Source organism: Camarhynchus parvulus, chromosome 2 (genome assembly GCF_901933205.1).
Source record: "Camarhynchus parvulus chromosome 2, STF_HiC, whole genome shotgun sequence".
Classification (NCBI taxonomy): domain Eukaryota; kingdom Metazoa; phylum Chordata; class Aves; order Passeriformes; family Thraupidae; genus Camarhynchus; species Camarhynchus parvulus.
The window spans coordinates 113,908,601-113,925,171 of NC_044572.1; the positions used below are offsets into that span (position 1 = coordinate 113,908,601).

A 16,571-nucleotide genomic window follows, 5' to 3' on the forward strand; every position below is an offset into this window, starting at 1 on the left:
TGAAAGAACAGTGATGCATGAATTCATGGGTGTGTGCTCATCTTACTGGTTGTGCCACAGGTAATACATGGGACATTGCATGTTCCATGTGATAGGCCTGATGTCTGTTTTCCATGAGCTGTAGAAACCTTGTTCCTCTAAAGGAATTGTTGTTTCCTCCAATATGTATCTTGAACAGTTATGTCCCTGGTGGTTCAAAGGGAAATGTGGGTGAACAAACTGCATTTTCTCACCATTGTGGTTTTCCAGTGCGCACCTCTGGAAAATGCAAGATCTCATTTTGTTTGCCTGCTGAAGTAGATGAAAATGTGCTTTTCTTTCTTCAACTGGTTCAAGTGTTCCGCTGTTCTTTTAACTCAGTTTCTCAGATGACAAGGCTGCACATCTCCAGCTTAGTGAACGTTCATAATTTGTAGTAGGTTTTTCACTTCCAGGGATACCTTTTGCTCAAGAATGCCATCACAGGTGGTTTCATAACAGCAGCTCATGGTTCGGACTGTGGTCTTTCTTTATTTTTCCCTTGTTTCTGGCGGATGACTGCATTTTTAGCAGTTTTTTATTATTGAATTTGCACTTTATGCTGCTACTACTCCTTCCATTTCTGCTGCTCTGGTTCATAAGAATTAGAATAGCAGAGTTTAGAGATTAAACTGCCGCTCTCTAGAAAAATGAGGTTCAGTGGAGGTAGAAGGTGGCCAGTGGTGAGACTGAAGTTGCTGTGCTGTCCAGCAGCATTGCTGAGCCATGTTTGGAAGCTGCTTGTTGAAGAGATTTGTGTTAATGAGAGGCTGGGGTGAGTGAGTTGGTGTACATGGGAAGTCTTGGGGAAGGAGGAACAGGCGCAGGGTAGGTGAGGAAGGAAGGAGTCACTGATATTCACAGAAATCAAGGAGGGACAACAAAACCTGCCCAGAAGAAAGCATTGCAGACACACAAGTGGAGAGGCAAAAGTAGAGATGGAGGGCCTAGCATGGACAGCATGTGGATGGAAATTAGTGGAGGAATCTATGGCCCTATGAGCTGTGTCTTTGAAGTGGGGTTAGCATTGTGAAGTCCAGAAGATAAGAGGGATGCAGATCTGCAGAGTGCTTGTGAGAGAAGCAATGAAATGATGAAATGAGAGAGTCTGGCAGGGTATTTCTGGCCATGAAAGAATCACCCAAAATTGTTGGTCCACCAAGAGTTGGCGTGGCAACATTTGAAGAAATGTAAAGTCACAAGAGGCAGAGAGAAGAGGGGACAAGATCTTGTAAGATGAATTGTTCTTTCACCACTAGAGTGATCTCCTTCTTTCTTTTGTTTGTTGTCAGTTCATTTCACACTTTTCAGAGTATTTCAACCCAGCCATATTAGTGTGATTCTGGTGAACAATGTCTGAAGTTGATGAAGGGGAAAAAGAGGACCACAAAGCTTGCTGTGATACTGAGAGAGGTCAGTGAATGAGACTCACATCTGTGTGTATAGCTCTATACAGTTGCACTCCAAAGACTACAAGAAGGTCTCTACCATGAAGTCATACCTGAGGAACTCTGTCCTTCTTAAGTCTTAGAATTTTATTCAGTTTATACAAACTTTTATGAACAGCAAATCACCATTTCTTGCTGCTTCTTGAGATATTTCTGGGCTTTTATGGTCCTTGCTGGAGTTCCGTTATTCAGCGTTTTGCATTTTCTCCGAGAATTAGTCATGTGAAGGTCATCAACTGCAGAAAGAGAAATAAGTTGTCTTTTTCAGCACTGTTTTGTCTGCATTGTATGTGGCCTTCAAAACTTAAGGTGTCCCTAACTGCTAGGAGGATCCCCTTATGACTTAGCCTTTTCCATCATATAATGTTGAAGTTCTGATCTAGTAGAAGGAAATGAGCATTCATCAAGATAAAAAAGCAGTCAGGTCTCACCGTAGTCTTCTCCAAGCCAATACGGTGAAGAAAATGCTGATGGTAAGGAGAATCTTTGAGCACATTTATGAATATTCAGGGATCAGAGCCAACGTTTTGTTTGGCTGCCCACAGGAGAATACTGGCATTCACACTGCAGTACAGTGCCCAGTGAAGTACTCATTGTCACAACCCATGTGGTCCCTGTTCTTTGTCTCCCAGGTGGCTCTGGGCAGTCACTGCTGGAAACCACACAGATACCTAAAGGAGTTGTGTGGCTTTTGCATTGTCTCATGTCAACTAGAAGTTCTGCAGTTGGCCTCTCAAGAGGAGATGACTTGAAGGGCAGAGGTGTATGGATTGCCTCTCCCTTTTCTTCTGATTATTTTTTATTGTTAAATGCTTACAAAAAACAAAGCCAACAATCAACAGTTCGATAAGATCCCAGCTACAGTCAGTGTTGATATGCAGAAGTGACTCGGTATGAATTGCAAGCTTTGTTCTTTTGGAAGCTTTTCTTTCAGCTGTGACAATTGTAAAGTTATTTTCCTAGGAGATGCTCAGGTCTTCCACCCTCACCCCTAGTAGTGGAACTGACTAGGTGTTCCTGCTATTTCTTCAGTGGATACATATTCAGAGATAATGACATTTTCAGCTGTATTAATTACCAGAGGTGCACCGTCAAAATACAAGGTATGTGATCTTACTACTTCCCTGAAAGAGCCATAAAACCTAAAAACAACCAAATTCTGGCCCTTGTAAAATTTTTATAAGGAAGATTAGACTTAAATTTATGAAGAAGGATATTCCAAAAACATGTAGTATATGAGAGAGGTTGTTTTCTTTGTTCTAATTACATTGGATCTTCTCTCTGTTTTAAATAAATTTAACTCCTGTGGTGAATCTAATTTTTATTCAACCAAAGGTTTTTTGGGGCCCTATCCAAGTGAGAAAGTTTACATAATTGAGGCATTGGGTGGGATAACCTTTCTGTTGCATCCACTAGATACGGTTGCATAAGGGGCTTGATGTACCAAATGTGGCCAGTAGATCAAATTCATCAGTTGACTGCTAATCTTGAGCATTGAGTGCCCACTGTGGATTATTCAGTGAAGTCTGGTTAGTGCTGACCAGTAGTGATAGGGGGCATTGAGCTGTTCAGAAGGCAGTAGCTACGTGTCTTCTGCACCAAGAACTCCTGCACCCCTCCTTCACGGAGGAAGCAGCTTTCTTTATCTGCCAGGTTGTGAGCTGTAAGTGAATTTCCAGTGGAGGACCTCAGTCCTGGAATTTCACTGCTGTCATTGCCCGTTCTGGAGTTGTCTCCCATCTCTCCAGAAGTTCTGTCATGGCACCAGATGTAGCTTTTCAAGATAGTCTTTATCCTTCCATGAGGGCAGCTAATGTCATGCTGGTGATAGTGGGTGATCCAGAATTACCTGCTCTGCGATAAAATTAAATGTTTCCACCTAGGCCTGTTTCTTAAAAGTTGTGTTGAATGAAAAGAACCCCAATTTATTTTTTCCAGAGGAACTGGTACTAGGCTTTGTGATCTCTTGAAGTCCGAAGAGTACAAAGAATAGAAAATAAATTCTCTGTGAACTCTTTTGTGGCTGATTCTATTTTTCCACTGTTGTCCCTGAGTCCTCCTGCAATGACACAATGTAATGAGAAGAGCTTGTTACTCCCAACAATTAGCAAGTTTCTTTTTAATAGACTTAAGTATAAATACTTGTGCTAGATAAATACACAATTTGGAAGCTAAGTCAGCCTTCCCTGATTTGTATGTGTTGACATCTTCAAAATAGTTTTCTGATCTGTATTTTCCAGAAAGAAACATATTTTTGCATAGATCTGTTTAATACTGTTTAACCAAAAAAAAAAAGTTAAAAAATAATATCACTGTGTCTCTTTTATTGCTGCTGCCTGTTGCAGCCACAATTTGTAATTTATACTAGATTAGGTGCTCTAAGCTTTCAAAGAAAGTGAAGTATTTTCTCCTATGTCATATAAGCAGTATTTGATCAGAAGTGCCCAAGAGTGAGCCACACAAATGAAGAAAGACCAAAATACATGACCTCAGCAAAAACCCAGTAATTTCAATGTGATTTGTCTTTATCTGGAACTGTTTGGCATTAAAGTGTAATCAGTCCAATTTCCAAGCTTGCTATATTTGCATCAGTTGTAAATGAAGTCTTGTGTTTTCTGTGGATTATTCCTGTAGGGTTTGGTCTTCTGTAGAGCTTTCTGTTTGTCGTCTCTCTTCTCTTTCTGTGTTCTACTAACAAGAACAGGTTCAAAAGAATTAATAAAACTATATAAACAATGCTTACTTTGTGACTGTTTCAAGTTGCATCTTAACTCTTTTCTACAACAACATCTTTTGCAGTGCTCATTCACTTTTTTCACTGCAATAGGCAGCCGGTAATGAAAATGTTGACTCACCTGAATGATGTCTCTGTTTTCTTTATTCTCTAGATCAGATTGCAAGATAATTTTCAATTACAAGTATTAGATCACATTTCCTTGGACAATTGCTTTTGATTATACTAAGTTACCGCACTCACGTATTTAAGTTATAGTCAACATTTTAAATATCAGTGTTAAGGGAAGCAGGAGAAGATGTCCTAAATGATGTTTGCTCCATATCTTCTTAACTTAGTATTTTGAGTCTCTTCACATTAATGGTACTCCTTGTATTAAAGAACATTGTATAAAAAGGCAATTGCTTTATCTTGTAACAAAAAATACACATAATCTTGGCAAGGGGGGGTGGGGCAGAAGGGATCTATGAGATGCAGCCTGGATATGCACAGAGTGTAGTCTTTCATTATTTTATAGATTGCATGACAGCAGCCTTTAATTTTTGAATGCCTTAATTCTAGTGCAAGTACTCAAATGACTCACCAGTTATCTAAAGCATCAGGTAACTATACCCATCTTTAGCTTTGTTCTATCTTCTTATCCTTGTTTCTATCTTCATTTTGTCAGTGGTAGGCTACAGTGAGTTTAATTAATGTTTAGAAAAACAAAAACCCAAAACAATGTGGGAAGTGTTCCCAAGTGTTCCCACGAATGCAGCCTCTGCAGGCTTTCTCTTGGGATGGTCAAGACATTCGGAGGGTAAGTTCTCTATCTCCTTTCACAGTACCTCCAAACACAACATAACTTGACCCCAACCTGCCAACAGGCTGCACTTCTCAGTTGGAGGTGATACTATTTTTAAGAAGAGATGTCTTCTCTCTGCTACCTGCAGTGGTGCCTTCGTTTTGGAGGTTGGTCTTTGCCAAGGCATGACCCTGGCCTTAGCTACATTCCCCCTCTGCCGACAGATTGCTGTGTGCCACAGAGCGTGGTATTTAACCACGGTGGGGGGGTCAGCCCTTCCAGCTAATCCTATCAAAGTGCTGAATTGCAGGGGGTCAGACAAGAAATCAATACTCTTTTTCCATCTGATTGCCTCGAAGACTATGTAAATTAAATCTGTCTGTCTGTAAAAAAAGTTATGTCTACACTACAAGAAATACAGTTGGCAAGTATGAGCTGCTGCTTGTGTTGCTGCTGGGAAGGATTTTGCCTGGATAATTTTATTTCCAAAGTAGTTATTGGTAAGTTCCCCTGAGCTTTGTAATAGTGAGATACAAATAATCTACACAACAATGACAATTCTACTGTTTTCCTCACAAGTTGTGTAGATCTGCCTGCAGCAGACTTTGCGAGTTGATGAGGTGAGTGAAGATCTATTGCCACCTGGGAGGCATCCTTTGTTTTCTGGAGTTCTCTGCCTATTAATACCTTTTATGTGTATTTTTGTTGTCTTTTTCTTCTTTGACACATGGTTTTTTGATTTCCTTTTGTTTTGTTGTGTTTAGGCTTTTTCTGACATAATGTACTTCTCAAGTGCTGACATGCATCTCCTTCACCACCAGCAGCTTCTGCAGATCTTAGAGTTTATTTTTTTAATATCCAGGCCAGATCACTTATCCCCACTTAGTTTTGTATTTTTATTTACTTGAGGAAGTTACCTGTAAGTTCTGCCAAACATAAGGCTGGAGGAGTGTCATGGGTTGGGAGACATGAGGTGTTCTAATATATGATATAATTGGGAGGACTTTAACAAGTCTCTGGTTTTACTCCAATTTTTTTCTTCCACTGGTTTTGGGAATTGAAATAATAAATATACAGAGATCCAAAAAAATGATGTGAATACTGCAAAACATCATAGATAATTTTCAGACTTCTCCTTTATGCACTCTTAGGTCTGAGAAAGTAAATTTAAATTCCAAGTTCTGAATGAATACAGACTTCTGAAATAGTTTTTTGCTCCAACATAGAGTGTAGGATTTTAAAAGAGAAATAGTACATCTAATTTGGTTAGTTTTTAGTCTCATTTTATTGATGTGATGCAAAACAATAGTAGAAGCTACTTTTACCTGATGTAGTGTACTAGTTTACCACGAGAGTTTATTATATGTGGAGTACCCCAAGAGAAAATGAGCCTTCTAAATTCTTCCCAACATCAATATGTCAAAGCTGTTTCCGTTTGTTTTAAATGAAACAGATACGGAATTATATAAATGAGGGAGTTGTATGTACTCTGAACAGCTTGAATACTGTAAGTGAGATAAATGATTAGATTTTTGCAAGTTAGCTGTGCAGATGCTGCAGCCTATGTGCTGAACTGATCAGCATGAGAACTCAGTCCTGCATGCAGGGTTATCCACATTGCTTCCACTCAGTCCTTCCAAATAGGAATATTCATGCTAGTGGATATGGTGGAATTGCCAGCAGCAGTCCAACTGAGTATAGAAATTTTGACATTTTTCAAGTTCTGCAATTTTTCATACTTACGCAGTTTCTGTTAGAGAATACAAATAATGCATACAGTGAAGTCTGTGTTAAACACTTAGGTAACTCTGTAATTTGCTTATGTTTCATTTTTCTAGCAGCCCTTTTACTGTGGTTATGCTGCTTATGTTTTGACTACAGACTACTGGAATTTGCTTTGAAAATTTCAGTGTCTGTTTTATTTGAGGATTACTTTTGGAGCAGCTTCTTCTATAAACCCTGATTCAGGCAAGAAGAGACTTTCTTGGCTCATGTCAGTAAAGACTGCATTGTTGTAGAACATTCAGGAGATAAATATTTGAGACTGACTGAAATGTCCAATTCTGACTTCACTTAGTTTTGAGCGCTCACCTTTTGATCTTACCTTCCCCTGTTTGTGCCTGCTTTCTGTAGGGACAAAAAGGGTTCCTGCAATGCTATTAAGGTTATGTTGTATGGGATTACTGATTGCCCATCCTACCTCTGATATGTTTAGGACTTTAAGACTCACTGCTGAGAGCCATCCACTTGATGTAGTGGGAAGTCAATGATCTCAGGCACTGAGCTTCACTGGATACGTTATTAGAAAAGCTGAGTTATACTTGCTGTGTGTGAGTTAGCAATGAAGACTAGGTTCAGGCCTGTAACTGTTACCCTGATTTTTCCTAATCTTATGTTGATATAAATTCTTGACAAAATAATAAACGCCTACTAATGTGATGTGTGTGCAAGCAGTGTTTAATTACAGTGCCTGTGAGATGAAGGCTGTTACGTATTTCCAATTTGCTTAATTTAAAACTAAAAATTCTAATGCTTGTGCTTTTAGAAACTTGTTCTGGAAGTGCAGTGGAGTTATATCTAGGACAAGATCTGAAAGGTTTCATCTGGTTTGGGCACTTCATAAGAATTGCCACCTGAAGAAATTCTGGTAGTTGACACCAGTAGTATTACAAGTGGTGGTTTGTGTGAGGCTACTGTGCCATGCAGGCATGTGCTTCTGGGAAATTAGGCACTTTTTTTTCCCTCCCAGGACTAGGAGAGGAGGATGAAGAAAGGCCTGCTGCATTACCCAAGAAAGGCAGAACAGTAAGTAATTTGTCCCTAGAATGTGGTAGAATTCCCCTAGTGCACGTTTCCTTGTCTTCAGAGCACTTCTCAGTGCTCATGCTAGTTTTGGTGGGATCATCACTCTCCCCTTCACCTTAGTTGGAGCACCATGCAGGGAGGGAAGTGTCTGCTCAAATGTTCAGAGAAGGATGGAAAGGAAGGGGTGGGAGCCATTTGGCTTGAGAAATGGGCACTCATTTGTCTCCATTTATGCTAAGTTTTTATAGCCCTTTTTATGTGACTTTTGTGCTCATTTTGCATTAGAGGACTGGACAAAAGCATCAAGCTGTTCTAGGAAGAAGGGTAAGAGGATCTTATGCATTAGAGGACTGGAGAAAAGCATCAAGAAGTTCTAGGAAGAAGGGTAAGAGGATCTTATCAGCTCAGCAAAATTTAACTTGCTAGGTGTACAAGCTGCCCAAGATGAAAGTATGCTCTTCTTTAGGAACATTATATGGAATAAGAGTCCTGATGACTCTTTCATAAAAGAGCTTTTTGACTTGCTCTATTAAATAATTAAATCTCTCTTCCTGGAGAGGCTTTTCATCTGTGCCAGCAAAATGCTTCTGGCTTCTTGTAAGAAGACCGTGAGACTGGATTCCAGTATGGTGAGGCACAGTTGCTGGTTTTATATGGACACAATTTCTAAAAATTTAATTATAATCTTTCTAAGATTAGAATCTAAATTTATTTTACTTTTGGCTAAAAGGGCTTGACATTTAATAGGCTGGCTTCAAACTCGTTAGCCTTGATTTCTGAGGTAACCAAAGCCAATGCATAGTTTTCTTCTGGGATTCATTGTGCTAAATATCTTCAATTCTGGTGTAAAGTAATAAGATCTTAGAGTTGCTCTGAAACCCTGAATTATGGGTGTGGACTGGAGACTTGAAGTCTCAAAGGTTTGCAATCTGTGAGCTCCCAGAGAGCTGCCTGGCAGCAAGGAGGGTTTTGTGCAAGTGCCTGTGTGCATTAGTGTCTGCAAAGAACCACTTCATGTTCCAACAGTCACTCCTTGACTTGCTTTCTAGTTGCATCTTGCAGCTCAACATAAACACCTCCTTGCACAGAGAGATGTAAGAGAGTGAAAAACAGTCTTTGAAGAATAAAAAAACAATGGGGTTTAGAGAGCCTGATGTGTCTTCATTGTCATCATAGAAGATCAAAGAAAACCCTGGAGCTGCTCTTTCTACTCAGAATTGGAAATAACATTCTTAATTACAGAAGTGAGCAGGTCTGACAGAGTTTTTTCTTCAAAGGGAGGAATGCTATACTTCATCTTTCAGCCTTTGCACTCTTTGCAGCATAGCATTTTTGAAAAATTACACCTGTCCTCTAATGGAAGACTTGTATTTAAAGTTTTCCCAGGCCAGTCTTATCTCAGCTGGATATACTCAGCATCAGGTTGTGTCACCCATTTCAGCAAGGTAATCATAGTGAGCATGCTACTAAATAGAGAAGAAGAAAATGCCACCAGGGTGATGAAGATTAATAATGTGGAGGTGCTGGAAGTTTACTTACTATATTGCAAGCTCTTTTTTCTGCGTTTCCATTAGGGGAATCAGTATTTGTCTATCAGCTTTTAGGGTTAGGTGATGCTCTCAGGGTCCCTATTTTCCACCAACAACTACAAAAAATGTGTCTCAACTTATGAAGCCCTTTTGTGGCTTGTTCCAGTGTAGTTTTAACCTCCTCTGTCCTTGTTTGTAAGCAGTTAACTTTTGCTACCGTTACATCTTGTGTTAGGGCTTCAATATCTTACTTCAGTCATGGGGGCTGGTTTTGGTTTGGGGTTTTTTGTTTATTTTTGGTTTTTTGGGTTTTTTTTAATTGCACTCTTTTTTTGTTCTGGTCTGCAAATGTGTCTTTCTCACTTCACCATTTAGAAGCAGAGGCTGTTTTTTCTAGAATATATTTTCCAATCTTTGACTCTCTAGGGTCGTGATCATTGGTTCTGTGTGAGTCAGTCATGCATTATATGGGGTCCCTGTTCTGGATGCACTGTTTAAAGCTATTTCTGTGCTTATTGTAAACAGTGTGGTCCCTTTCTGTGGTTCACCAACTTTTGTGGCCATCTGGCTGGTCAGCCAGAGGCTGTGAAATGGTGGCTACAAGGGACTCATGTTTTGGTCTTGGGAAGGCCTTGGTTGTGCTGGCAGGTGTTACTCCTTTCAAAATGGACAGTTCATGCTGGATCTCTGGTAGTAGCTGTGAGGAAAGGAAATGGAGAGAGGAATAAGTAAGGTGGAAATACAAGAGGGCACAAAGTGTATTGATGTTGTTTGAGGTTACTGCTGAAATATGGTGTAGATTTCAAGAAAACCTTGCACTGGAGGAAAAATGGATGGAACTTGAGAAGGAATGTAAAGTTGACATTGGTATGGAGATGTGTTAGGTGGCATGTTTCAGGGTAATGTGAAGTCTTTTACATGACCTTTTGTTTGGGACTTGTGTGTTCTTAAGAATAGAATAATACTGTGTTATTATTCCCCTTTTGGTTTTGTGTCTGAAGTACAAGTGCTCAGCACAGCAAACATCTTGCAGGCTTCCCTTAGATCCTTTTATGCCACATGCATCAGCAATAGGATGAAACACACCTCACTGACAGCTGAACTGCTCCTCCCCTGGCTCTCTGAGGTGCCACTGATGGACTGATGTCATCATTTCAGTCAGGCTGCAGTGAAGATACTGCTAGCATGTAGGTCTGTGGAGGTGAGGGATGGTAATGTACCTTGAAATGCGGGAATGAGGGATTTTTTTGTTTGGTTTTACTATGATTCTGAGATAAAGGTGAGTAAGAATGCTATAGCAAATAGCATTTGTAGGGATCAATCTTTGTGCCATCCTGCAGCGAGTCTCTGGCATTAATATAGAGACATCTCTGCCTGTTATTAAGCTTACAGAGGAGTTATATCTGGGACCTTTATGGATATAATGAGCATATTTGAAAAAAAAAATAAAGCTTGAAGTTCCAGGTTATCTGTCTGACTTCAAAACATGATTGAGAGCATTGACAAATGCACACGTGTGGATAGGTAACTGTTTGCTTACCAATCACAATTGGGACAATCCAAGAAATGTCCTCATGCTACACAAAATGAAAATAAGTTTGTTCACGCTGAGTGCCAACTTCAAGGCATTTTTGACTTCCAGAGAAAAGTTTATGCAGCAAACACTTGGACCATGTTTTATTTTCCTCCATAAATTATGATGATGAGTGATGAGTTTGCAACCAGTTGGCAGACTTCCCATATACTTGCCTAGGAAAGGAAAGAGCTCAGCAAATAGCTGTTGTGAAATCGATGGTTGTTTTCAAAGGAAAAAGAAAATAATGCTAGATAAATTTATTTGGGAAGGAAAACTGGAATGTAGAAAAATTAGCGGAAGAAAAAAATGTCCCCTTATCTTTTAAATTTTGTGAATGTCAGAGGTACCATCCAAAAATCATAAAATTTTGTTGTTATGTTAACATAACCATGGGGTGGTTTAGCTAACTTCTGAAAGTCTAATGAATGCATCAAGCCAAGTAAAATATTCATTAGAGTAATTGGTTCAGTTCAACCTCTCAAGGCTACAGCTTGGAAATATACACACTATTGCCTTTAGAAATACAGCATGTTGATTCACCAGCCATTTTGCTCAACTCATTTTTATTCCATATGCTTACTATACTTTGCAAAATCTAATTAAGTAACTGAAGTAGCAGTTTGCAAGCAATATTTGATACATTTTTAAGCCAAAGTTTAAGTGATATTCAGAGTAAAACCTGTTCGGTTGCAAGACACATCAGAAATTTTGAAGATATTCTTGTATTAAAATAATTGGATATGGAAGTACTTACACAAGTGATAATAATATAGTAAAAAGTTATTTGTTCCAAAATAGTAATCTGTTTGTTAATTCTCTTAGATATGCCTAAATGAAGTGTAAAATTCATTAATGTGCTAGCTAGAGAGTTTCCACTGTAGGAAGCTGATTTTAGTGTCATATGATGAATTCATCATACCCTCATAGGTTTTCCTCTCTCCTCCCCTCTGTGATGGGCATCTGCCTCAGACCATATGGTTTTGGAAAATTTTAATTGAAATTCTTCTGTCAAGGAGCTGAGCTAGAGAAAGCCTTACTTGCTTATAATTGCTAAAAATGTTGTAGAGACCTTCTGTTTCCATGCGGAGGAGCGGGAGCTTGAAGCTTAGCACAGGCGGGTAGCTTGTGCCAGGGACAGGCTTTTGCTTTCGATGAAAGTCTGCCGAATATTGGCCAACTTGCATACCTTCCACAATTTCTTCATTTCCAACAGAGACTTGCTGGAGTCTCTTGTGACTGTGTCCTCATGAAACCTGTGTTCTCTGGGATCTGATGAGTCTCTTGTGACTGTGTCCTTATGAAACCTCTCCTGGCTTCTCTTGCTGGCGCATCTATAGATGGCTCTGTCCTGTCACAGGTCCAGTGCATGCTCCAGGTGCTCGTGTGCTATCACCATGGGTGGCAGGGCAGGCTGGTGGAGCTCTGCATCAGCCTCAGTTGGAGTTTTAGCCATCTGCTATTGCCAAATGTGGGTTCTTGTGAATGACCACTGACCCTAAATGTTAGCCCCACTGTGCAGTTCCCCATAGCATCCTGACCCAGCATAGCGTCACAGTGGTTAAAAGCAAGTGTAAAAATGCCATAGACATCAGCACTCTTCTGGCTGATCTGCAGAGCCAAGCACAGAGGTTTAGTGAGTATTGATTCTGCTGCAGAGACAAATAGGTGTCTCTTGAAATGCACCTTTGCAGTTGTTTGTGGGTCCTTCAACTACTGCTGCCACCATGATGTTTTAAAAGAGAAAGCAACTCCTGGAATAAACAGCCTGCTGCAATGGTGTGTTGAGAGTGTGCTGCCAGGGCAGCCCTTGCTGGGGCTGTGGGTGAATGCCCTTGGAGCCAGCAGCTCTGTGGGAGGAGGCAGAGGCTGGCTGCTGGGGAGCTGTGCTGGAAATGAACAGGGTGAAGCAGTGAGGGCTTGGGGAGCTGCTGGGCAGAGGGGGGACACACATGTAGGCTTAACAGCCTGCATGGGAGGGAGCCAAAACTGAGAGCCCCATAGCAGCTGAAGCCTGGTTAATTCCTGTTTCAGTTTTTCTGGTCATTTTTTGAAGTGTCATACGTGCCTTCATGGTTTGTGAATGGGAATTAGATTAAAAGAATGGTTTGGGTCTCTTTGACTTTATTTTTTTGTTTGTGTATCTTTTCTTTTTCTTAGCATTCCAAATAATCAGAGGACTAGGGTAAAGGCTTTTATTGGTCTTATTCCCCTGTTGCTATCTTTGGCAAAAAGTCATTACAAAGATAACATTTTTGATCTGAGCATCAAATCATTGTGCATCTTTTTCACATGCCTCTTGAACTCTTCCAGTTATGTTTTTAACCCCTGTATAACTGCCTCTCCTGCCTTCTTCATTAAGTACATAGTTTCCTGGTTTCAAGGAGTATGGCTGAGAAACTTGGAATATTCCACAGTATTTTAAAGAAACACAGTTTATAAAAATTGATGAGCTTCTTAGGTGATGTAATCTAAAAAGAAAGACTTAATAAAACAGCCTTCTTTTATCAAAACACAAAACTTCATGTTGACTGAACATTGAATCAAAGAGTAAAATGTCGCTATTCCTGCACTTCTTTTTTATTTCCAGCCATATATAGCTTTGAAAATATTATTTTTACAGCACTGAAGTTTACTTCTAGCACAGAGCAACTCTTTATGAGCAATTTTCACTGGCAGATGAAGAAAGCTGTGACGTAGCTATTTACATATTGCCAGTAAATATGGTCTTGCAGTGTTACCACATTGAGATCTTGTTCCGTTAGTAAAATTTTATATAGTAGCAAATATAATTTTTGTACTGAAGTAAGTACAATAGCTAGAAAGTGTTTATAGACAGCCTTTCATATCATGCTCTTGGACTGTGCCTGATATTATGTGGGGCTGGTGATAAGAGCAAAGAATTAGGAAAAATGCCAGTGTGGGCACAGTGGAATTCGTTATTGCAGTGGGGTTCAAGATCTTGCTAGTGTAATGTTTATGTGTATGGTTTATGTGTAACTTAATCAAACATCTTAGAAATGCATTGTAGTTTGTATATGCATAATGCATATGATATTTTTGTAATATCAGTCATGAAAAATGTACTGTATCTCAAGAGAGAGCTGGCGCCACAACTGGTTTTTCCGATAGTCAGGCTGTGTATTTCCATCTTGTCACTGATGTTTGAAAACCTTTTGGTCAATGTAGAGCTTAGGTGATTATATGAACCATGTGGGAGCAGGAAACATCTGAAGAGTGTTTTTTTTCTGTTTGTGCTAAACAGAGTGAAGATTAATTGAAGTGTACTACCAAGGAAGACTAAACAAGCGTCTGTATCTTTTTTCATTATTATTTACCTGATGTAAAAGCTCCCAGCATCTTTCGAATACACAATGTTCTCTTGGATCATAACATTCCTTTGTTTTGTGGACTTATTTATAGAATAAGCATAAGTAAGCATGTACGACTTGGTTGTGTTAGTTCCCCTTGCATCTGAGTAGTCTTTGCTCGTGGTAAGTATTTCTCAAACGACTTAAGTTGTTTTGTATAATGGCAAAAATTTCCTTGGCATTTGCACCGTAGCCTCGTGAAAGCTTAGTTAGGACTTTATGTGCCAATGCACACAGAAGCCCTCTGATCATCTGGGTGTCCGCCCACGGGTAAATGTAAAGGACAGAGGGGGTCCTGTTGACTTCTGTAGGGCTGCTGTGCACTGAAAGCATGTGTGTGGTGCCTCTCTGATCTGAGGTCCACGTTGTAGCCCGTGCAGTAATGCACAAAAGCTGAGATCTGCTCTGCATGGTGCTGGCAATGTGTACATTGAAAACAAGAATTCCTGCTGGCTGAACAAACGTCTTCGTTTTATTGTCTCCTTAAAGCAGACCTAGCAAACTGCAAGTGGTGAGCTTCTCAAAGGGCACACCTAAACAGATCCTGCTTTTCAGAGATGGAGACAAACCCCCTCATAGGTGAATCACCCAGCAAAACAACAACACCACCGCAAAACCCCAGCCAGGGATTTGATGGTGACGCACCCAGACAAGCAGCAGTCGCAGACGGTGATGCTGCGGGCTGCAAGGTGTGCTCGGCCGGGCCGTGGTTCCGCGGGTGCCTCGGCAGCCCTGCGCTCCCCGGGCAGCCCTGCGCTCCCTCGGCAGCGCTGTGCTCGGCGAAGGGCTATAATTAGATTAGCAGCCTGCTCAGCAGCGGTGCCAGCCTGCGAGCCTCAGCGAGCATGTGCTGGATTCTGCATGTGCCTCCCGCTTATTGGCGGCCGGGGTTGCTGCCTGCCGGTTTGATAGGTTTCCCCAGTAATCTTTATGCTGCATTACAGACATAGATACAGAGAGGTACTGCGTGCATGCAACGGGAGAGGTGCTCAGCTTGTAGCGTAAAAGAAAGCCCACAGATGAAAGGCACTGGTCTTTGTTGCAAAGCGTCAGTACTTAAGGACTGCTAGCCTGGGAGTGGAGAGGTCAGTGAAGGAGTTTTACTTGGTGGTAATTACTTTCAGGTCTTTATCTCTCCGGTAAAACAGTCATGCATGAAATGAATACTGTTAATCATGTCATCTGTTTAATTTGATCTTGCTTTCGTTAATGTCATGTATACTCCGGTGGGAGAACCGTCAGATTGCAAAACATATCATTGGAGTGGGTTCAGTTCAAAAATAGAGCATATTTCTATGAGAATATTGCTTTCATCTGAAATTTTGAGCCTGTGCATGACAGTGATTTTACTGGTTGCCTTTTGTTATGCTAATAGAAATATTTCTTTTAGTGGAATGTTTTCTGCCGAGGAATTGAATTAGAGCATTTATAACTATTAGCATATGAAGATAAATCTGTAAATATTTATCAGTTTAAAGAATAATTTTGTAAAGTATTCTTTAATATGATCACAGCAATAACTATCTTGATGGTTCTCTTGCAACAAGGTAGAGGGATGAGGAGTATTATGCTATTGTTCTTTCAACAAAGATGCTGGAGCCTTCATGTTTGGGTGGATTCTTTGTTTCATCTACTGGCTTTTATTTTAAGTGGCTTTCAAAATGAAACTGAAGCTATTCAGCCTGGTAGATTTCAATATATCCTTTGCTTGCACATACATGTATTTTGTACGTATTTATTGTTCTCAAAGGCTGGATTTTGGCCCATAGCCTTGTTTATTGTGAGAACTGCCTTCAGCAGTAGAAAGAAACAAGATATATATATATGCCAATCTTTTAATCTGTGATTCTGAGACTATTACAGTATTTATCATAGCGTCATACTCATTTAAGTTTTTTCATACTTGACCTACGCATCAATTGATCACAACTTTTCCTATAAAAAGCATGCATATTTAATGAAAATATTCTACAGTGAAAGCTATTCAGAACAAAAGAAAGCAAGCAAAAAGTATTAAAAAAAGTCTCATAATGTAGGCATGACTCATTTGATGAGTTTTGAATATTAAGGCTGACTGGTGAGACTTCAGAGTTAATGCCCTTGTCTGTGTCAAACTCCAGAGCCCACATGAACTTGTATATTAAGTCACCAGTCATCTGGCTGGCTGGCTGCCACCATGCGTCCGAGGTACGAGTAGATTGTCTCAGCCAGGATCAGAAAGGTGTTAGGAACAGGAGCTATTTTGGTATTAGTCTTCATTCTTCCGTCTGCACTTATCCTTGAAGAGGTTTTTTCTGCTGTATAAACCA

General features: G+C 40.1%; 1 protein-coding gene across 7 annotated transcripts in view; it reads left to right on the forward strand.

The window, feature by feature from the left end:
- FAM110B (family with sequence similarity 110 member B) overlaps nucleotides 1-16,571 on the forward strand; it is a 113,993-nt gene that overhangs the window by 36,594 nt on the left and 60,828 nt on the right. Inside the window, exon 3 of one of the 7 annotated variants that reach the window (XM_030943275.1) lies at nucleotides 7,734-7,789. The exons of 4 other annotated variants lie outside the window; for them this stretch is intronic. The gene's annotated coding sequence lies outside the window, so the exon portion shown is untranslated. Of the gene's footprint in view, nucleotides 1-7,733; nucleotides 7,790-12,042; nucleotides 15,348-16,571 lie in introns of those variants that run through there. 2 more of the 7 variants (XM_030943273.1, XM_030943277.1) reach the window with 2 other exon arrangements.